General features: G+C 40.0%; 1 pseudogene; it reads right to left on the bottom strand.

Moving 5' to 3' along the window:
• Positions 1-1,335: 1,335 nt before the first annotated feature.
• Positions 1,336-8,414, bottom strand: LOC143645047 (disks large homolog 5-like; annotated as a pseudogene).
• Positions 8,415-22,714: the final 14,300 nt, after the last annotated feature.

The raw sequence follows: 22,714 nt of genomic DNA, 5'->3' as shown, positions 1-22,714 counted from the left end.
ATTTCTCCTTGGGTTATTTAGAACTGTGCTGCTTAATTTCCAAATACTTGAGCATTTTCCAATATATTTCTGTTATTGATTTCTAATTTAATTCCATTTTTGTCAGAGAAAGTATTTTGCATGATTTCAGTCCTTTTAACTACATCGAACCTAATTTTATAGTCCAGAATAAGATCTACCTTGGCTAATGTTAAAATTTATTCTATTATCATTGTGTTGAGTCTTCTGGAACTGTTAATTAGGCCAAGATGGCTGGTAATGTTATTCAAGTCTTCTTGAATAACAAGTATCTTTACTACTTTTCTGTCACCTGTTCATCAATTACTTAGAAAGGAATGTTGAAAATCTTCAACTATTATTATGGAATCGCCTATTTCTCCTTGCAGTTCTTTTAGGTTGACACACTTTTAGGGTGTTTTGCTTCAGATATTTTGAAGTTCTGTTATTTGGTACATACAAATTTAGTATTGCTATATCTTGGTGAATTGACCCCCTTATCATAATAAAATAGCTACCCATACCCTTGATAATACTCCTTGCTGTGAAGTCCACTCTGTATGATATTAGTAAACTAGTTCCAGCTATTTTTTTATTAGTGGTTGCATAGTTTATTCTTTTCTATCCATTTACCTTTAGCCTATATTTGTTTCTAGATATAAAGACAGCACACCACTGGGTCTTGCTTTTTTTGTCCAATCTGACAATCTCTAGTTTTTAACTGAGAGTTTGTAACACTTATATCTAACCTCACTATCAATTGTTTAAATTTAAAGTTACCATCTTGCTATTTATTTATTTATAGAAATTGACCTTTATTAGTTGTGCTAAACTCTGTTTTACTTTTGATACAAAGTGACATTTTAGTACAGGAAACTCCAGTCTGCCAGAACAGTACCTGTCTGCTTAACATACCACCGTCATAGCCCAAGGCAGCCTCAGGCTCAGAAAACCCAATCCCCAAGGAATCTGAAGGTAATTCATGGAGACCTGTTCTACAGTTTTTCATAATTGTTTGCGCTAGAAAATTCGTACATGTAAAACAAAGGGCAACACTGAGGATGGAAACTTCTCTCTTTTTGAACAAGTGTGTAAGAAAATATATCCTTTATTTAAAAATGCCAGTAACGGTTAAACTGCAGTCTAATGTCTAGAATTACAAAAGAATAAAATGTAATCAAAGACTTCCTGCTTGGAAAATGTAATGTTAGGAACAGCATGAAAGTACCAGGCATACTCCCATGACACTCACACAGAGCCCAGTAGCGTACCTTCCCCTTCACATTTATGTACAGACATTTTTCTGGTTTTAGTCCCTAAAAAGAGCATGCCACACATTTACATTGGCAGAATAAGTGCAGTAATTTCACGGGACAGTGTTCCCAAATCATGGGCAGGCTGTGATGTAGAAGCTTTATTTTGTTCTTGATTGATCGTTACCAGGATTTGGGTGCAAATGCTTGAAAGGGCTCCTCCTTGGACGACCCCTGTGAAGTAAGTACCTGCCACACTCCTGTTTCATCTTTTGAGCTACTTCAAATTCTTCTTTGGAATGCCTCTGAGACACCTTGTCCCTCAGGTTGATGGGGTCTTTCTGCTCCTTGACCTGCTTTGCACTCTTTTAAGTGGATGAGATGATGGTTGTGTAGATGCGTATGTTAGTTTGCTAATGCTGCTAGAAAATCAATATACCAGAAGTGGAATGGCTTTTAAAAAGGGAATTTATTAAGTTACAAGTTTATGGTTCTAAGGCCATAACAATGCCCAAATTAAGGCATCCAGAGAAAGATAGCTTGACTTGAGAAAAGACAATGCCTGGCACATGGGAAGGCATATGTCTAGCATCTGCGGTTTCTCCCAGCTTCTGGTTTTGAATGGCTCTCAGCCCCTGTGGATCCTGCTGGCTTCTGGCTTGCTTAGCATCTTATGGGAAGGCACATGACAACATTTCCTGGGCTCTGCATCTCCAAACATCTGTGTCTAGGCATCTGCTTTGTGTCAGCACGCTAAGCATCTCCAAATGTCTGTGTCCATGTCACTTCTGAAGTAACTGTTCTCCATGCATCTGCATCTAAGGTTTCCCCAAAATGGTTCCCGTTTAACGGACTCTAGTAAATGAATCAAGACCCACCTTGAGTGGGTGGAGTCACATCTCCATCTAATCAAAAGGCCACACTCACAGTTGGGTGTGTCACATCTCCATGGAAACAATCCAAATTTTCTATTGCACATTATTAAATCAGGATTAAAAGAAACATGGCTGCCTCCACAAGACTGGATCAGGAAAAATGACAATGTGGCTTTTCTGGTGTACATAACACCTTTAAACTGACACAATGCAAATGTTGTGCAGCCACTCAATGGTAAGGGGTATGATGTCCAGGAGGGAGTGCCAGTTCTTTTCTGTCATCTCCTTTATTGAAGCCACCGGGGTTATATTAAAATGTCCGCTCCTCTGACTGTACTTGATAAACTGGCTATCTTTGATGCCCCACTCGATAGCCTGCTGGGAGGCCTTCATCACCTCAAAGGAGGCTTCTGCAGAACTTGCCAGGCACCTCGTTTGCCAGCATTTTCTTCACCACATCCAGCAGATGCCCCAGAACCTGGACGAAAGTTGGGAACATGTGGTTTGCCCTCTGTATCTGCTGATAGACCAGGCTGCTTAACGTATCTTCAAAGAATAGAATAGAATCAATGCAAAAGTTATCCAAGGCAAGGAGATCTTTCCCATCTTTGGACCCACTATGTTTGCGCTTATATTTCCTTCAAAAGAAGGATTTGTACGTGGTTGCTGGCAGTGTCTTTGCATTGCAGCATTGTTATCATCTTTGACATGGGACAAGCTGAACCTCCTGGAAAATTCTTGGTCTGTTACATATTTGCTGGGAATCTGCCCATGCTGGATCTTCTGGGCATGCTTTTAGCTGCCAGGCCATCCAGTAGCCCAGTGTGCCCTGGGGCAAGGTGTCCTCAATGTAGAAGATGTCATCCTTCTTCAAGCTCAGCTCATGCTCCACCTCTGCCAGCAGGTTGTACAGGACCCTGAGTAGAAGCTATCTCCAGGCAGGCCCTTGATCTTGGTGAACTCCTTGGGGCAGCACTGTGCCTTCAGGCAGACATTGTCCTTGAGCTTCAGCATTTCCATGTAGACCTCCTCCACCATATTGATCTGGACATCCAGAGTGTAGTACTTGAGGAGGAGGTCCCCTGGCAGGAAGCCATTGGTACCCCTGGTGGGACTGTTACCCTCTGTCTTGGGCCACAAACACCCCATGCAAATTCCTGCCACATAAGTGCTCCCTGAGGTCTGACTGGGATTTTTTGATAAGGATGACTTGCAGCTCTGCGGTCTTCTTGTTGGCATCTCCCACAATCCTGGAGCTGGCCATACTCTGCTCACATGGGGGTGGGGGTGGTGCCAGGGCCCATGTCCTGCTCCATGAGAGGGTTAATGGTAGCGGGTGCTCTGGAGTGGTGGTGCCTTTTCATTAGAGAGTAGAGTGGGTTTTGGCAGGGTCCAGGTGGGAACTGAACTTGGAATGATTGCTGGGCTGGTGCATGTGTGGATTGTTCTGTGCCAGGATGATGATGGCATTGCACTGTTGTCTGATGATGAGCCAGGCCTGCTGCTCTGTGGTGCTCTGCAGGTTTATGCCATTGAACTCAAGTAACTGATCTCCATACTTGGGGCTACCTGGTGAGCAACGCTTCCCCTGATGACCTTGGAGATGTAGATACTTACCTTCTTGCTTCTCAAGATGGAGATCCCCAGAGGCTCCAAGCCTCTGTGTACTTTGTATGGCCACAGCTCTTCCCTGTAAGACCTGTCCTTTCTCTGTTCTCCATTGAACCAGGGGGTTGAAAACAAGCCTAGGTAACGTGGAGGTCAAGCTCTGGGACTGCTACAGGAGTGCAAGGTGTCAATGTTTAGGGAAGACCTAGGAGGTGTGCTGCTTTCAGCATGCAACAGCAAACCTCTATCTGAGCCCACCACAGCCCGGGGATATCGGGGTGTTGATGGGATTTTAATGTTTTGTGCTTTAAACTACAAGTTACTCCAAGACCAAAACAGGCTCTGGAGGGCAGTGAGTTGGAGTCGGGAGAGGCTCTTGTCTCAGAGTCATTGCTATAGACTCTGTGGCTCAGGCCCAGGCTCAGACGTCCTTGGTGTTAGACACTGGAATGTAAACCCTGGGGGGCAACCTTTTTGAGATGGATGGGGAGCTACAGGGGCCAACCCTGTGGCCCTACATGGTGTAGATGGGTTCCTAAGGCTGGAGCTCATGGTGGTGCATGGCATCACACTCTGGGGGCAATGCCCACAGATGCCCTGGTGGGGTAGGTCGGGGTTGCCATGCCAACCAGAGTGGCCTGGCAAGTAGGGGGACCATTCCTGGAGCTCTGGGGAGATGCCTCTCCAGGACAGGACACACTTCTGCTATCCAAGAAATTAGCAGGAATGACCACCCGAGCAAGACTGGGCCAAAAACTGGGAGCGGACTTCAGTTGGCGTGCTTCTGCTCCCATTCATCCACCTCCTGGGAGGTGAGGTTCTGGTCACAGGACTCCTTGGCTGGCAGGGAGGAGGAGTTCCTTCCTTCAGAGTAGGTGATATAGACCCTGGCCTTGCAGGGAGGGTGAAGCATGCATTGTCTCCCCAGGGTCCATGCTGGAGGGCAGGGCCATCGGGGACTAGTGGTAGGGGAGCTGCCCACTAGAGTGGCCTCTGACCAGAGCTGGTTTCTAGTCTGTGCTGGACCTTAATGGAGTTCCTCCTTCTGAGAGATTTTGGGGTTGTCAGGGGCCACACTTTTTTTTCAGAGGGAGAAGATAATTTTTATTTTATACTACAATAAACAGACTTGCCCTTTGTTCCAGATAGAAATACTTTCTCTACCTTACAAGACTACTCCCAAAACAGTCACCCGTGATAAGAGTGCAGATCAGTCAGCTTCCCCATTTCTAAGACATACAAAATTCTGAGAAATCCACAGGGAATTGTCTGTCCACAACTCTGTCCACAACTTTAAGGTACTTATAAAGCAGATAAATGTGTAAGTTCATAACACACACACACGTATATCCACAATGTATTTATTGGAGGTGAAAAGCTACAGTTTAGATACTCTAATATTGCAATTCCAGAAACAATTTACACAGTTATCCCCACAAGATCTGTTAGTTCCAGTGGTATCCACTGAAACAATGATGAGCTGCAACAACTTTGTATGTTTCAGTCGTGGAAGCATTTTTAAAAAGTTTTAGTGCTAAATTCAATAGTAGTTGGGCATTGTTCTCCCTACTTGCCACAAATTACAGGAAGACAATGCAGCAGTGAGACAGCCATACGCATAGTTTATCATTCATCATCTGTTACTGCACAGATAGTTAGAGGTTTAGAATCATGTCCAACGCAAAAGTAAGGCTTGAGTACTTCAGAAAATCTGTTGATGAAGGTAAGGATATGAGACTTCTCATTCAAACTGTAAAATGAAATCTTGCCCAACTCGTAGTCAAGATAAATGCCAATTCCTCTGGGCTTTTCCATCAATGGGAGAGTGACTGGAGCAGTGCCTTCTACAACATAGCCTCCATCCAACAGCTGGATTGTCCAGGATCTGTTCTGTCCTGGTGGGATTTGCTCTCTCTTCCTGGAAAGGGAGTCCTTTCCAACCCCCACAATCCACTCAGTCTGACCTCCCAATTTGGATCTCCCAATAATGTCTGCCAGAATCATATCCTTCAGAACCCAGTACAACCAGATCAGCTGTAAATCTCTTTGGATTAGGATGAAGACTTTGCCTTTTCGTCACAAATATCACAGACTTTTCATCCTCAGAGACAAGCGAACTCAGACGTGCTGTTTCAGGATCAAGCATGACATGAACATGAAATTTCTGTTCAATTTTCTGCAGAGCTGAATACAGCAAAGGACGACTCAGTCCTTCTCCCCTTAATGAAAAGAATAGGGGCTGGAGATTTAAGGTTTTCACACCCGTGGTGGATACTCTTGATGTCTGCCAGAAATTTCACTTTGGACATCACACTTTTCTCTGCAAACTCTTTTAGCAAACTTTTGAGTGTGGAGATATACTCTGAAAACGATGCTATGTTTTTATTGAGTTTCTGCTGAATTTTCTTCTTTTCATCAGCTAACCTTGACAGAACTGCCTCTTGCTTACATTCTAAAATCCAATTCAGGTGCTCAAATTCAGAGAATAATTTCTGCCTCTGGGTTTCCACCTTCTCTCTCAGTTCCAATAGATTTTTGTCATGGATGGCTGTTAGTTTTTCTAGGTCTGCCACTTGTTTCTTCAGGGACACAATGTCACTGTGAAGTCCTTTCCTGTGGTGAATGGCAGCCTCCTCTAATGGCCTCACTTTGTGACCCTGGTGGTCAGGGGACTGAGCACACAGGGGACATAGCACTGCTTGATCCTCCTCATAGAAAAGGGTCAGGACCTGACAGTGCTGCTTGCACAACCACATTTCTTCCTGCATCTTATTCTTACTGCTGGTGATGTGGAGGAGCATGGCAAGTTCATTTGGGCCACACTGTCTTGGACGAGAGGGGAGAGAACACACTCAGAGCCTGGGAGAAGATAGTCTATTTTAGGGTATGTCTGGGGGCATTTGAATGTGTTCAGGTCAAAGATGGACTTTCTTTGCTTTGGCTTTTCCTGTAAGGAGAACTTCCTTGGCTCGGCAATAGGGCTGAGCACAGCCTTGGGCCAGGTCCCACCTCTGATGAAGTTCTCAGGCTCTACCTTATCCAAGGGGGCCTTGGCCACCCCACAAGGGCCCACCTCCATCTCAAAGGGCAGCCAGAGGCCACCAACTGCACACGTCCACCAGCCCATTGCCATGGTCCCCTGAGTGCCCCAAGTGGAAGGAGTTTGGGCAGCACTGGGCAGCCCTGGGGCAGGAGCTGAAGGAAGCCCTCTGGGAGGTGGATGTGGCTAAGTGCTGGTGGGACTGGGTCTTCCAGGAGTGTGACAAGGTGGTGACAGAACACAACAGCATCCGGACTCTGTGTGACATTGAGAAAGGAGTGGGACTTGTGGTGAGAGCTGGCCAAGGCCCTGTGCAGCCTGGATGACACCTGCAAACAGAAGAAATACAGCAGCTAGGAGCTCAAGTTACTCAAGATGCAGATGGAATCCCAGTTGGAAAATGATGGGATGGCTTGTGCAGGAAGGACTACTGCCTCTGAGGTTGGGCTTGGCTCCTTCCTGTCCTCTATCCTGTCCACGGGGAAGATGTCTGTCTGCATAGAATTGTGCTTCATCAAGTTCCATTTATTGTATATCTGAACTTCTCAATCATGGGCTTGGGAACTTGATCTTTTATCAGAGTCCTTGATATTTTCAAAGATGTTCTGGCCACTCCATGAGGAGCTCTGAGAAATCTCTTGAAAGAGAGTGTCAGGGACTCCTGGCAATTACCCAGCAGAGATTCACATTCATTCAGAGACTTGTTCTGTGCAGTGCCATTGATTGCAACAACTCTATCTCCCACCATGAGAGACCCTTCCTGGGCAGTAGGCTGCTGGCACCATGTAGGCTTCATCTGCTCCATCCTCCAGACTGACGCCACTGTCTGTTTCCACTCGGGTTGATGTGCAGCAGTGGGACCACCTTTCTGCCCAGGGATTTCCACTGCCATATGATCACACTGATAGCCCTTGTTGAGGAGAGCTCTGATGGCCTGTGTCTTGTCCTAGTTGATGAGATTTACATCATTAATTCTCAGTAGCCAGCCATTGACCCTTAAGCAGCCACCAGCAATGCTTCCTTTATCCAATTTAGTAGCAAATATGCCACAGTCCCCCTGGAGATAGGGTTCATTCACACCTACTGCCATATCAGCCCGAGTGCCTTCAAATCAACCTCCTCTGCCTCCCTTTCAGACTTGACTACTTCTGTTTCCCACTCCCCAGAGTCTCTGTTCCTCACCGAGTCATGGGCGCTGTGGACCATTAGCTGGAACAGGGTCTCCTTTTCTAAATGGGATTCCATCTGCTCCTTGAGCAACTTGAACTCCCAGCTGCTGTAGTCCTTCTGTTTGTGGGTATCGTCCAGACTGCAAAGGCCTTGGCCAGCTCTTTCACTGCAGGTCCTGCTCCCTTCTCAGTGTCACCAGCATCCAGATGCTGTCGTGCTCTGTCACAACCTTGTCACACTCCTTGGCCACATATACCTCCTAGAGGGCTTCCTGCAGCTCCTGGCACAGAGCCTTGCACTGCTTTTGAAAGATTTCAACCTCCTTGGTGGCTCTGCTGTTGACCACTGTCACTGTGTCTTTGATCTGTTGCAACATCTCCATCTCCTTGCTGGCCACCTTCTCAGACAAGTGGCTCTCAAGCTTGGACTTGGCCAGCTCCACCTCATCTGCAGCTTGTCCAGCTCGGACATGAACCCAGGGAATCTGGCGGCAGAATCTGAGCTAATAACCACAATGCTGTACTACCTTTAGTAATTTTTGAAATGAGTAGAACGTACAGATCAAGATGAAATTCTCTCTGTCCCTGATCCCCAGTTCTATTTTTTTTATTCCTTACTCAAAGACAAACTGATGAATTTTTGTGTCCTTCCAGTCCATTTTTAATGCTTTTACTTTCATTTATACATATTAATGAATAATAGGTAGTATTTCTATGTTTTGAAATTTTACATAAAAGTTATTACATTCTACATATAATTGCATGATTTGCTTTTTCGTTTTATTGTTGAAATAATTTACACTGAGACATGTATTACGTGTATTTTGTTTGCTTAGTGCCCTATGTTACATATCATTAATTCTACCCATTACTCTAAAAAAAATAGCAAAATCCATCTGAAAACCATTTTCCAGGTAGTCAAACAGGTAATCTGTATTTGTTGTTTTTGTTCATTTCTTGGAGCCCTCCTTTCTCCTGCTCTACTCTGTACTAACTGCTCTCCAGCTCTAGTTAGCAATTGTCATCCCAGCCCTGGAATCTTCTGTCTCTTAGATCTTGTGCATTATTTTTCTTGATTTTCTTCCTCTTTTGATGGAGCACAGTGTTTAATCACTTGCTAAGAAAGAGTGAATGGAAAGTAAATTCTTGAAAACTGGCATTCTGCAGCAGTCTTTATTCTACTCTTTATCTCATACTAGAGTGATACTTTGTTTGGGTAGAAGTTCTTTATTGAAATAATTTTCCCTCTGACATTTGAAGACATTGCTCTATTCCTTCCAGCCTCCAGTGGAGCTGATTCTAGGTAGTTTTGATCTATTTTTTTTTTTTCCTCCCTGGAGACTTTTTAGAGCTTTTCCTTAGCCTTGATCTAAAATTTCAAAATAGATGAACAAATGGTATATGGTGATTTTTTTTTTTTTTTTTTTTTTGGTCCTTTGCTAGACACAAGTTGCAACTTTTTATTCTGGAAATTTATGTTATTCATTTTTTTGGAATTTAAAAATATTTTTGTTTTAAAGATAGCTTTCTCACCTCTACTTTCTGTTCTCTCTTGATATTTTGATTTTCGACCAGCTGGACTGAACTTTTTTCTCTCCTCATTTTTATTTCTTTGTCTTTTTGTTCTGTTTTCTGGGGCATGTCCTCAACTTTCTTTCAACCTTTCCATTGATATTCTTTTATTTCTAATACTATATTTTTAAATTTTAAGACCTTTTTATTATTATCTGAACATTCCTTTTTATAGCAACCTATTCTTGACTGTTAATGTGTCTTGAATATAATTGTCTCATTTCTCTGAGAATATTACAGGCTTTTGTTTTGTTTTGTTTCTCCTCGTTTCTTCATTGTCTCCATTTTCTTTCTTTTTTTCTTCCTGATTGATTTGATCTCATTTTTCATCCTTGATGATTTCTTCAAAGGTCTCAATATCCTTGGCTGGCCCTTCCTATTTAAGATTAAGGCACTCAGGTGAGCTCACTGTGGATGATGCTTGCTGACCGGTGGGGTCCCCGTGACTGGTCAAGTGGGGACACTGCTGTTAAATTCTGAAACCCACTAATGGCAGTTTCTGCAAATACAATGTCCCCAAAGTATTTTCTTTTGAGACATTCAGTTTCTTCATAGAATCCATCAGTTTCTTGTTTGGAATTTCTGGCCTAGGATTATTTCGTGGCCTGGGGCTCTCACTTATATCAAATCCTTTAGCTTTTAATTAGGGGCCTGTCCTCCCTTCTTTTATTGTCCTGGTTTTCTTTCCTATAGATCCTCTTTGGATTAATATCACCACACAATGAACCACCCATCTCCTACTGTGCTGGGGAAGGGTTGTTTCTTGGCAGAGCAAGAGGAGGGAGGGTACTTGGGAGATTTACTTTTTTCCACTGTCATTAAGTCCATCTTTTTCAGTGCCAGGACCTACCTCTGCCTTCTGTAATTCCTGTAGCTACAGAACTCTGAGACTATCCTGGTTTGACATTGACATCCTCCCCTGTATGTACTTGGTATTCGGCTTTCTCAGGTCTGCTAATTCCTTTCCCTCCTCTCCATCATCCATCATTTATTTGCATCTCTCATCTTCTGTTCTCTTTGTCCTTGTGGCTTTATACCATTTTTAATTCTTTAAGCTCATTTTAGTGGGGGATGGGGAAGGAGTAGAGATGTATTATGTGTTCAAGCAACTTAACTGATAGCTGGTGTATCTGTTTTTATCCTTTTAATTTTATACTTTTTTTTTCTCATGACCTATTCTAAATGGAAAAGTAGCTCATTTCAACCACAACCCCTGCCTCCAGTTTTAGGTGGGAGCACAGTTCTTAGCCTAATGCAGGGAGATGGCTCTTGTCCTTTGCCACCTTTCAGACACAGTTATGGTTCCATTCTTCTGTAGAACTGAAATCCCACCCACTGTTGCCTGGTGCTGGTCTTGTGGCCCAACTGACCTCATAAATATAGACCTTTGTGGGTTTTACTATACTTCCATAGAGAAAGTTAATCTCGTTTTCTAGAAACTGATATACACAAATGCATATATATATATTTATAGTTAAATATATATACAAATACATTCTCTCACATACATATATCCCCCCCACACAGACACACCTTAAGTTTGCTGTTTATGGGGGAGATGTCTTAATATATTGATCCACTATCCTGATCATAAACCCTTCTTCTAAAATTTTGATTGGAAGTCCCAAACTTGATGCTTTTTATTGCAATATGCCTTTTCTTCTTACCCCTTAAGTGAAAGTACATTTGCCATAATTTCCTAATTTCCAAAATCAGTGGATTCTCTGTGTTTCCGGTCTTCTTCACTACCCTGTTGCATTTGACACTTGACATTGCCTCTCCCTGAAACTTCCTGTTCTTTGGCCTCTGTGTGCTGTGTTTTCCCAGTGGCCCTCTTACATCTCTGGCCTAGCCTCCTGTGACTCATTTGGGGCTCCCAGCTCCCACCTGCTCCTGGAATATTGATATTACCAGGATTTCAACCCAAGCCTCTGCATTTTTCGCTGTTCTTACTTGCCTTGTTTGATCTCATTCATACTCATCATTTCCCATCCACAGTCATCATCTACACTCATATGCCTCATCATCCTCACTCATCATTCTGTGCTGATGGAATGAAATCTACATCTTTATCCCATACTTCAACTGTATGACAAATTCCATTGGGTGCTTTTACCTGAAAGGCCATACTCCTCTCAAATTCAGGATTTACAAGACTAAACATATCATCCTCCTTCATAACCCTGTTCTTCCTCTTTGATTTTCTATTCCAGTTGATAACACCAACATTACATGTTCACTCAGACTAGAAATTTGGGAGTCATCCTTGAATAGTCCTTCTACCCATCCCTCCTTATGTCTTTAGGTTGCCAAGGAACAGACACATGGTCAATTTACTGTGAGTAGTGGAAGCTTGTTTGGGCAAAAAGGAGTCAAGGAACTAATGGCAATGAGTCATTACTCATAAGAAGTATAACTGAACCCAAGGCAGCTCTAGAAACTGTGGGACTTCCAGTTTGTGAAACTTCCAGGCCATCAAGATAGCTCAACGTCTTTGCTGTGTCCACCTCTGACAATTACCTTTCTTATTCTTTCCCCCAGTCATGGGTCTTTTTTCTACATCGTAGATGATCCTTATAACTTTGACTTGTGATCACCTTTTATGGGTCCAGCCCTACTTCTTCCTTCATATAACCCCAACTTAATTTCATTTGGGCCTCTGCTCATAGCCTTGTTTTCTCTATCTATGTCTAATGTTTTGGATTCCCAGGGGCAGAAATCAGATTGGCCCAGCTCATCTTTTCATACCAGACCACATTGCAGGGTACTTGTCAGCCTATTGAAAGATTGCTCTTAAATCAAGTGCCATCCCTCTCCAGGACCTGTGACAGGAGGACTCGGTTAATGTAGTGTGTTAATTAAGTGTGCCCCCTGAATGCTGTGGACTGGACACTTATCCTTCAGAGGGCAAGTAGGAAGCACACACTGTGATTAGCATGGTTAGTATATTCCTTATTCAGAATATCACCAAGTCCTATCAGTTTTATCTTCTAAACAGTTTTCAAATCTGTGTCCTTCTTTCCTTCCTAACCTGTTACTTGGTTCAAGTTCTCGTCTCCTTTCTCCTGTTTGGTCCTCTCCCTACATCGAGGCTGTTCCCTCAAATTTTTCTTTTGCATTAATTAGAGAATGATTTGATCAAAACAGCCCTGGCCATGTTGTTTCTCTGCTTAAATCCCTTTAACTCCTCCCTCCCTTATTATTCCCAGGAAAAAATTCCATGCTTCTTTAACCTGACTATACCCTTTTTATGAGTATCTCTGTGGTCTTCTTTAATAACTTCTGTTTTCTCTGTCTCCTTTCCTTTCTTCTTTTTCCCCAATTGATTTATAATATCAAGTATGTTTAAAACATCTTTGAATTTGCTGAATAAAATTTGTTACTAGTTCTTAGCTGCAATATTAGATGAATTCAACTTTTTATTTGTCCCTTAAAAAGGAATCCAAAAAAGCTAACCAAATTAAGTTGTTTTTTACTGTCACATGATAAATTTTTCCTCCCGGAGGGTCAGTGTTTCATCAGCTGTATCTTGGATAATTGCAAAAGCCTCCTAATTGTCTGTTGGCCCATTCTCATCACAACGCCAATCCATATCTTAGATTTACTTTTCTAAACATATATCTAATCACGCCCGTCTCCTATTTAAAAATCCAAGACTGCATTCAGTCATATTTTCTGCCACTCCCCTCACAGTGCAATGGGCTTGAGTCCATAGGATGGATGATACTACTCTAGGTTTTGGTGTCAACCTCTGTCCATTTGGTGCAAGCTAATTATTTGAGAAGTGAAAAATTCAGTATTTAATCTGGTATTTCTCTTAACACCACCAATCTATTGATTTAGCTGTCAGAATGCTAAATCCAAGCTCCTAGCTACTATGGCATGTTCCCTCTGAGACAGGATTGTGCTATAGTCATTGTTGTTTAGTCTCTCTCTCATGTCCCCTCCACCCCATGGAACTTAGCCCTAGGCTTTTCTTATTGTCAACCTAACAGCAACAGAGACTTTCCTCCAAAGTCTTTGCTTATGAGCTCTCTGTGTTAAGGAGCCAACAGAAAAAAAGGCCAAAATAAAAATATTTAGTGTACTTTTGTTTTTTTATGCCTTTGTTTATTTTAAATCTTTATCTAATGGGTAATTTGAAAATGACACAAGGACAATCAGGGTGGAGCTTAATTAACAATTGGGATTGGTGCCACCTGGTGGGCAGTGGGGGTGGTGCATGCAGTGGTGATTGGGATAGGAGACTTGAGTCCAAAGCGCTCTTTTTAGGATCAGGCCCGTCTCTACAAGGCAGGCCATTTAAATTAATATAAAAAAAAAAAGTATTGAGGGACAAATTATGTACAATAAACTGCACATATTTAGAGTTTATAATTTAATAAGTTTTGACACAGGTACATACCTGTGAAACCATCACCACAATCAGGATAATGAATATATTCATCACCCCCCCCCATTGATTCTTTGTGCCCTTCGTAATTCCTCCTACCTGCTCTTCCACATTTCGCCATCCCCCCTCTCCAGGCAACCAGTGGTCTGTTTTCTGTCACTCTAGATTAGTTTGCATTCTCTGGAATTTCATATAAATGATAAACTATAGTACATAGTATATATATATATATATTTTGGTAGGGCGGGAGAGATGGGGTGTCTGACGTTTTCCGCTCAGGGTAATGATTCTGAGATTCATACATGGCGGTGCTTGTATCAATAGCCCATTTTTATGGCTGTTTTAATTCTTTTGATTGCACACAATTTGTTTAATCATTCACCTGTTAATGGACCTTTGGGTTGTTTATAGTTTTGGGCCATTAGAAATAACAATGCTATGAGCATTGGTGTTCAAGTCTTTGTGCTTTCATTTTCCTCTGGGGGAATGGCAGGAGAATGTAAAACTTCTTACATCCGTCATCAGGGTATGTGAGAGGTCCATTTGTTCCACATCCCTGCGACACTTGGCCTGGTGAGTGTTTTTCACTTTTAGCTGTTCCAAGAGTGTGTTGTGGGCCATTTTGACTTTTTCTTCATTTATTAGAGAAACTGTGGGCTTACAGAAAAATCATGCATAAAATGTAGGATTGCCATATACTACCCTGTTATCAACACCGTGCATTGGTCTGGAACATTTGTTATAATTGGTAATAACATATTTTAATAATTGTACTATTAAGTAGAGTAGTTCCAGGAATTTTTAAAAACATTCTTTTACCATATATAGAATCTAATATTTGCCCTTTCAATCATGTTCAGATATATGTATTTTGAGTGCTATTAATTGTGTTCCCAATGTTGTGCTACCATCACCACCATCCAATACCAAAACATTTCCACTATTCCAAATAGGAACACTGTACATTTTAAGCTTTAACTTCCCATTCCCTATTCCCTCCACTTCATCCCCTGGTAACCTATATTCTGGATTCTGACTCTATGAGTTTGCTTATTCTAATTGTTTCAAATCAATGAAATTATGCAAAATTTGTATTTTTTGTGTTTGACTTATTTCACTCAATATGCTGTCTTCAAGTTTGTCCATGTTGTTGCATGTATCAGGACTTAATTCCTTTTTGCAAATGAATAATATTCCATTGTGTGTGTATAACATTTTATTTATCTATTCCTTGGTTGATGGACACTTGGGTTGCTTCCTTCCATTGACAATTGTGAGTAATGCCACTGTGAACATTGGTGTGCAAATGTCTGTTCAAGCCCCTGCTTCCTCATAGTGGATTGCCAGGTCATATGGTAGTTATCGTTCGGAAAAAACACCCAACTTTCTTCCATTTTGGCTCCACCATTTTACATCGCCACCAGCAATGAATGAGTGTTCCTTATTTCTCTGCCTCCTCTTCAACACTTTTTATTTTCCTTTTTATTTTTTTAAGTAGTTGCCATTCTGATGGGTGTGATGTAGTATCCCATGGTGGTTTTGATTTGCATTTCCATGATAGCTAATGATGTAGAACATCTTTTCATGTGTTTTCTTGCCATTTGTATATCTTCTTTGGAGAGATGTCTAAGAGTTTTGCCCATTTTAAAAAATTGGATTGTTTACCTTTTGTTAAGTAAAAGGATTTCCTTGTATATACTGGATATTAATCCTTTATCAGATATGTAGTTTCCAAATATTTTCTCCCATTGTGTAGGCTCTTGTTTTACTTTCATGATAAAGTCCTTTGAGAAACAAAATTTTTTGAGTTTGGTGAGGTCCCATTTATCTATGTTGTTTTCCTTTTGTTGCTTGTGCTTTGGGTGTAAAGTCTAAGAAACCATTGTCTAACATAAGCTTCTGAAGATGCCACCATATATTTTCTTCTAAAAGTTTGATGGTGCTAGCTCTTATATTTAGGTCTTTGATCCATTTTAGGTTGAATTTGTATACTGTGCGAGATTATAGTACTTCTCCTTCTTTTTTTTTCAAACGGAGATCCAGTTTTCCAAGCACCGTTTATTTTGAAGAGACTATTATTTTGAAATTCAGTGGTCTTTGCCACCTTGAAAAAAACCAGTTGGTTTGGCCAGTTGGCCAAAACTGTGAAGTCAATTTCTGAACTCTCAATTCTATTGCACTGATCTATATGTTTGTTGTTGTGCCAATACCAAGCTCTTTTGATCATCATGGCCTTGTAATAAGTTTTAAGATCAGGAAATGTGAGTCCACGTACTTCTTTCTTCTTATACAAGACGGCTTTAGCTATTCAGGGCTCCTTACCTTTCCAGATGAATTTCTGATTGGTTTTTCTATTTCTGCAAGGTAGGTTGTTGGAATTTTGAAGGATTGTTTTGAATCTATAGATTTCTTTCAGTAGGAAAGACATCTTATCTATATTCAGTCTTCCAATCCATGAACATGGAATGTCCTTCCATTTATTTAGATCTTTGATTTTTTTAAGCAGAGTTTTGTAGTTTTCCGTGTACAAGTCCTTTACATCCTTGGTTAGATTTATTCCTAGATATTTGATTTTTAAAGTTGCCGTTGTGAATGGATTTTGTTTCTTGATTTCTTTTCTGGTTGTCCATTGCCTGTATATAGAAACCCTACTGATTTTGAGGTATTGGTCTTCTACCCCACCACTGTGCTGAATCCATTTAGTAGCTCTAGGAGCTTTGTTGTGGATTTTCAGGATTTTCTCAATATAGGATCCTATCACTTGTAAAGAGGGAAAGTTTTCCTTCTTCTTTTCCAATTTGGATGAACTTTATTTCTTTTTCTTGTCTAATTGCCCTGGCAGGAACTTCCATAACAATGTTCAATAATAGTGGTGACAGTGGGCATCCCTGTCTTGTTCTTGATCTTAGAGAGAAAGCTTTCAGCCTTCCATTAAGTAGGATATTAGCTGTGGGCTTTTCATATCTGTCCTTTTTCAAGGAATCCTTCCATTCTTAGTTTTCCAGGAGTTTTTTATTTTTTTTTCTTTATCCAGAAAGGGTGTTTGTGCTTTGTTGAATGCTTTTTTTGCATTGATTGAGATAATCATGTGGTGTATTATATTAATTGATTTTCTCTTCTTGAACCAGCCTGGCATACCAGGGATAAATATTGCTTGGTCATGGTATATAATCTTATAATCTTTTAATATGCTGTTGGATTCAGTTTGTCATTTTTTTTTTTTTTTTTTTTAGGATTTTTGCATCTATAGTCTTAAAAGATATTGGTCTGTGGTTTTCTTTTCTTGTGGTATCATTTTCCAGCTTTGGTATATGGGTCAAGTTGGTCTCATAGAATGAGTTATGGATGTTTCCTCTTCAATTTTTTGGCAGTGTTTGGGCAGAATTACAGTTTTCTTCTTGGAATGTTTGGTAGAGTTCCCCTGTGAAACCATCTAGTTGTGGGATTTTCTTTTTTGGGAGGCATTTGATTACAGATTCAATATCTTTACTAGTAATTGGTTTGTTGAAATCTTCTATTTCTTCTTGAGTCAATGTAGGTAGTTTGTGTGTTTCAAAGAATCTGTCCATTTCATCTAGGCTGTCTAATTTATTGGCATACAGATGTTCATAGTATCCACTTATAGTCCTTTTTATTTCAGTGGGACTGGTTGTAATGCCCCCCTTTTCATTTCTGATTTTTAAAGTCTGTATCCATTCTGTTTTTATTTTTGTCAGTCTAGCTAGAGGTTTGTCAATTTTGTTGATCTTTTCAAAGAACCCATACTTGGTTTTTTTGTTTCATCGCTATCATTTTGTTTTGCTTTCTATTTCATTTATCTTCACCTTAATCTTTGTTATTTCCTTTCTTCTGTTTATTTTGGGTTTAGTTTGCTCTTCTTTTCCAAGTTTTTTTAGTTTCGAGGTTAGGTCCCTGATTTGAAATCTTTCTTCTTTTTGATGTATGCATTTAGAGTTATAAATGCTGAAATGCCTCTCGGCACTGCCTTTGCTGCATGTGATATGTTTTGTATTTTAATTTTCATTCACCTTAAGAAATTTCCTAATTTTGCTTCTGATTTCCTCTTTAACCCATTGATTGTTTAAGGGTATGTTTTTAAATTTCTACTTATTTGTGAATTTTCCCTTTCTCCCTCTTTTACTGATTTCTAGCTTCAGTCCATGTGGTCTGAGAATATACAGTGTATGATTTCAAAATTTTTGAATTTATTGGGACTTGTTTCATGAACCAACACATGGTCTGTCCTGGATAATGATCCATTTGCATTCGAGAAGAGTGTGTATTCTGTTTTCTTTGGGGGGTAATGCTCTATATATGTCTTATTAGTTGGTTTTGTGTATCATTCATGCCCTGTACTTCCTTATTGATCTTCTGACTAGATAGTCTATCCATTATTAATGTGTTAATGTTTCCTTTAACTTTAACATAGAATTGTCAATTTCTCCCTTCTGATTTGTCAGTATTTGCTTCATATATTTTGGGGCTCTGCTGGTAGGTGCATATAGATTTATAATTTTTACTGCTTCCTGTTGAATTGTTCCTTTTACCAGTTGTAATGACAATTTTTGCCCCTCATAACTGTTTTTGACTTAGTCTATTTTATATGCTATTAGGATGGCCATCCCGGCTCTCTTTTGGCTACTATTTGCATGGTATATATATTTTCCATCCTTTCACTGTCAAAAACTACTTGTATCTTTGACTTTAACGTGACTCTCTTTCAAACAGCATATATTTGGGTCGTGCTTTTTAAAAAATCCATTCTGCCAATCTCTGCCTTTTGGAAAGTATAATCAATTTACATTTTTTTCAGCAATATAGGCTCTTTAATATTTTATGTTTTAGAGTGGTGGCTTTTTTTTTTTTTTAGATTTTTTTAATTGTAAAAACTTAAAGATGCAAACATTCTTGACAAACAAACATTCCATGCATGGTATACAATCAGTGGCTCACAATATCATTGCATAGTTGTGCATTCATCACCATGAAGATTTTTTTTGAGCACTTACATCACTCCAGCAAAAGAAATAAAAGAGATAAAAGAAAAACCTCATATATACCATACCCCTTACCCCTCCCTCTCATTGATGAGATTGACTCATTGGTGAGTCTCAATCTACTCAATTTATTTTAACCTTTGTTCCCCATATTATTTGTTGGTTTTTATCCATATTTTTTACTCATCTGTCCATACCCTAGATAAAAGAAGCATTGGACACAAGTTTTCACAATCACACCATCCCATTGTAAAAGCTATATCATTATACAATCATCTTCAAGAAACATGGCTACTACAACACAGATCTACAGTTTCAGGTACCTCCCTCTAGCCACTCCAATACACTGTAAACTGAAAAGGGGATATCTATATAATGTGTAAGAATAACCTCCAGGATAACCTCTTGACTCTGAAATCTTTTAGTCACTGACTCTCAATTTTGTCTCATTTGTCTCTTCCCGCTTTTGGTTGAGAAGGTTTTCTCAATCTCTTGATGCCAAGATGCAAAAGTCTGTTCATGTCACTGCTTTCAATTCTTCTGGCCATATACCTAATATTAGTAATCCATTTACATTTAATGCCACTCTGATAATATGGTCTTTCTTCTGCCATTTGCTATTTAGTCTTTGTAAGTCTTGTAGCTTTTTTGTCCTTCATTTCTATTGAAGCCTACTTTTATATTTATTTGCTTTCTTGTATTGTACCATATTGAATGCCTTATTTCTATCTGAATATATTTTTTATCTGTTTTCCTTATGGTTACCATAGGGTTAACATTTTACATCTTAAATGCATAGCAATATATTTGGTTTCATACCAACTTAATTTCAATAGCATGCACATATAGTTTCCGTACACCCCTCTACCTCACCACCATTTTTTTACTTGTTACCATTTATATCTTTATTCATTGTATGTCAGAAAACTAGATTTATGATTACGTTTCATGCATTTATAGTATTTCTTTCTACTCCTCAGCCAAACTAATTTCAAGTGTCTTATCTTCAGTTTCACTGATTCTCTCTCCTGCCAGCTCTAATCTGCTCTTGGAACCCTCCTGGGAATTTTAAATTTCAGTTATTGTCGTCTTCACTCCAGTAGTTCTGTTTGTTCTTTTGTAAAATTTCTATCTCTTTACTTAGACTCTCTAACTGTTCATTCATTGTTTTCCTGATACCATATTGCTCTTTCTCTGTACTTTCTTTCCTTTATTTCTGTAAACATTTTAAAGATCATTTTTATAAAAGCTTTGTTTGGTGTGTCCACATTCTCATCTTCTTCATTGGTGTTTTCTGTATTTTTATCCTTTTCCTTTGGGTGGACCATCATTTCCTGTTTCTTTGTTTGTCTTGTACTCTTTTGTTTTACACTCTACATTTTAATATTTTAAAATGTTAACTATGGTATTTACTCCCTGCAATGTTTATTTTTTCCTGGCTTTATAACAAGATAGTGCTAAGACAGATATTTTCTTGAGCTTAAGCCTTCCTATTAGGAAGATCTCAAGGTGAATGCACTGTGCAGTGTTTTTCCTGTTTTATTCAGCCTCTGTCTTGTACTGGACTTTTGCTCATTAGTTGTTTTGGTGTTCCCCTGTTTATAAGAGTTTGGTTGTCCCCTCTTTTCCCCAGGGGACCAATCTCCCTCTCCTGCAGGAGACCTCATCTCATCTTACTGCTGCATAATATTCCATTGTGTGTATATACTACATTTTGTTTATCTCCTCCTTTCCATCTTTCAACAATTTTGACTATTGCTGCTATGGACATCAGTGTGCAAAAGTCAGTTCATGTCACTGCTTTCAGTTCTTCTGGCATATACCTAATATTGGTATTGCTTGACTATAGGACAACTCAAAGCCAGCAGGCCTTTGTCCTAGACTGTCCACCTCTATAGTTAAAAACAAAATCTTTGTTATGAATGGCCAATGTTAAAAATATGAAACATATGGAAGCTGTTGCTTGTGAAGTCATTTGCATACTCTAGCTGCAGAGCTGTAACATTTAATTCATTGCCATATATGAGTGCAGATTTTCTTCCTGGGCCATATGACTTGGAGTTTGCTCTCTTTACTGGAGTCATAATAATGAAATCATACTATATCTATCCTTTTTGTGCCTTGCTTATTTCACTCAGCATTATATCCTCTAGGTTCTTCCATGTTGTCATATGCTTCAGGACCTCATCTCATCTTAACTGCTGCATAATATTCCATTGTGTGTATACACTACATTTTGTTTATCTCCTTGTTTCCATCTTTCAACAGTTTTGACTATTGCTGCTATGGACATCGGTGTGCAAAAGTCAGTTCATGTCACTGCTTTCAGTTCTTCTGGCATATACCCAATATTGGTATTGCTTGACTGTAGGGCAACTCAATATTTAGTTTTCTAAGGAACTGCCAAACTGTCTTCCACAGTGGCTGTACCATTGTATACATTCCCACCAACAGTGAATAAACATTCCCACCTCTATAGTTTATTACACTCCTTTTGTTGTCTCATGTGCTCTGCCTGGAGGGCAAATTCTGGGAGGAGGGTAACCCCAGACAGGACTTATTGAAGTTGGTGTTTCCTAGCTAACACAGGGCCAGGGACTTATGAAGGGGGTGCATATTGGCTCCCATATGTCCTGTGGAAGAGGCCAGGAAGGGTGCCAAAAACTTCTCTGATGGCTCTCCAATGCCAAGCTTTCCTGGCCTTTCCATCAAACACAGCGCTTTAGCTAACATTACTCTGAAGCCCTGAGGAAGCCCTGTGTCTTTAACTGTCTATTGCTTCTGCCCTTGTCTGGGGAGGGTTGAAGTAATGGCTGCCACCACCTTTGTCTAGGATGTGGTTGAAACAATAGTTGCCACCATCTTTGTCCAGGGCAGTTTGAAACAATAGTTGCCCTCAGACTTGGGACCCAGCGATCCAAATTCACTAATCAAAAGCCATGATCATTGATTGACAGTGCAATACCACTATTCTTAGGGAAGAGGATTTTTATGTCCCTTTCTGTTAGTCATGGGTTGAACCCCATGACAGTCCTTTAGGAGAGTGGGGATGAGCACCAGTAGCCAGTGTGTGGAGAGAGCAATTTTCAGTTCTTTATTATAATTTATCAGCCTCTTTCTGCCACTCTTTCCTGGATGCTGTATGGTGTTTTCTGGCCTCTAGAATTACAAAATAGTTGTTTCAGACAGTTTAATAGTTATTTTGGTGGGAGGACTGAATTCTGGAGCTCCCTAATCTGCTGTCTTCCTTGGAAGTCCCTGGGACATTTTGATTTTGAGCTTTAAAAAATTCCATTTCTCAGGTTCTGTTCCAGGCTTAGAAAATCAAAACCTTGAAGGTGGTGGTTTAGGGTGCTTATTTTTTTAAAAGCAATTTTATTAAGATATATTCACATACTAAATAATCATCTAAAGTATATAATCAGTGGTTCACGTGTCGTCATATAGTTGTACATTCCGCATCATGATTTTTGAACATTTTCATAACTCCAAAAACAATAGAAATAAAAATAAAAATAAAAGTAAAAAAGAACACCCAAAATATCACATTCCCTTACCCCCCCCCCCCATATTATTTATTTTTTTGTCTTTATTTTCTTACTCATCTGTCCATACACTGGAAAAAGGGAGTGTCAGTAACAAAGTTTTCATAATCACACTGTATTCTAGTTAGTAAGCTGCTGGAATGTGATATACCAGAAAAGGAGTGTCTTTTAAAAAGGGGAATTTATAAAGTTGCAAGTTTACAGTTCTAAGACTGTGAAAATGTCCAAATTAAGGTACTAACAAGAGGTTGCCTTCACTTAAGAA

This window comes from Tamandua tetradactyla, chromosome 8 (genome assembly GCF_023851605.1).
Source record: "Tamandua tetradactyla isolate mTamTet1 chromosome 8, mTamTet1.pri, whole genome shotgun sequence".
NCBI classification, from domain to species: domain Eukaryota; kingdom Metazoa; phylum Chordata; class Mammalia; order Pilosa; family Myrmecophagidae; genus Tamandua; species Tamandua tetradactyla.
This window is presented reverse-complemented; position numbering and strand designations above follow the sequence as displayed.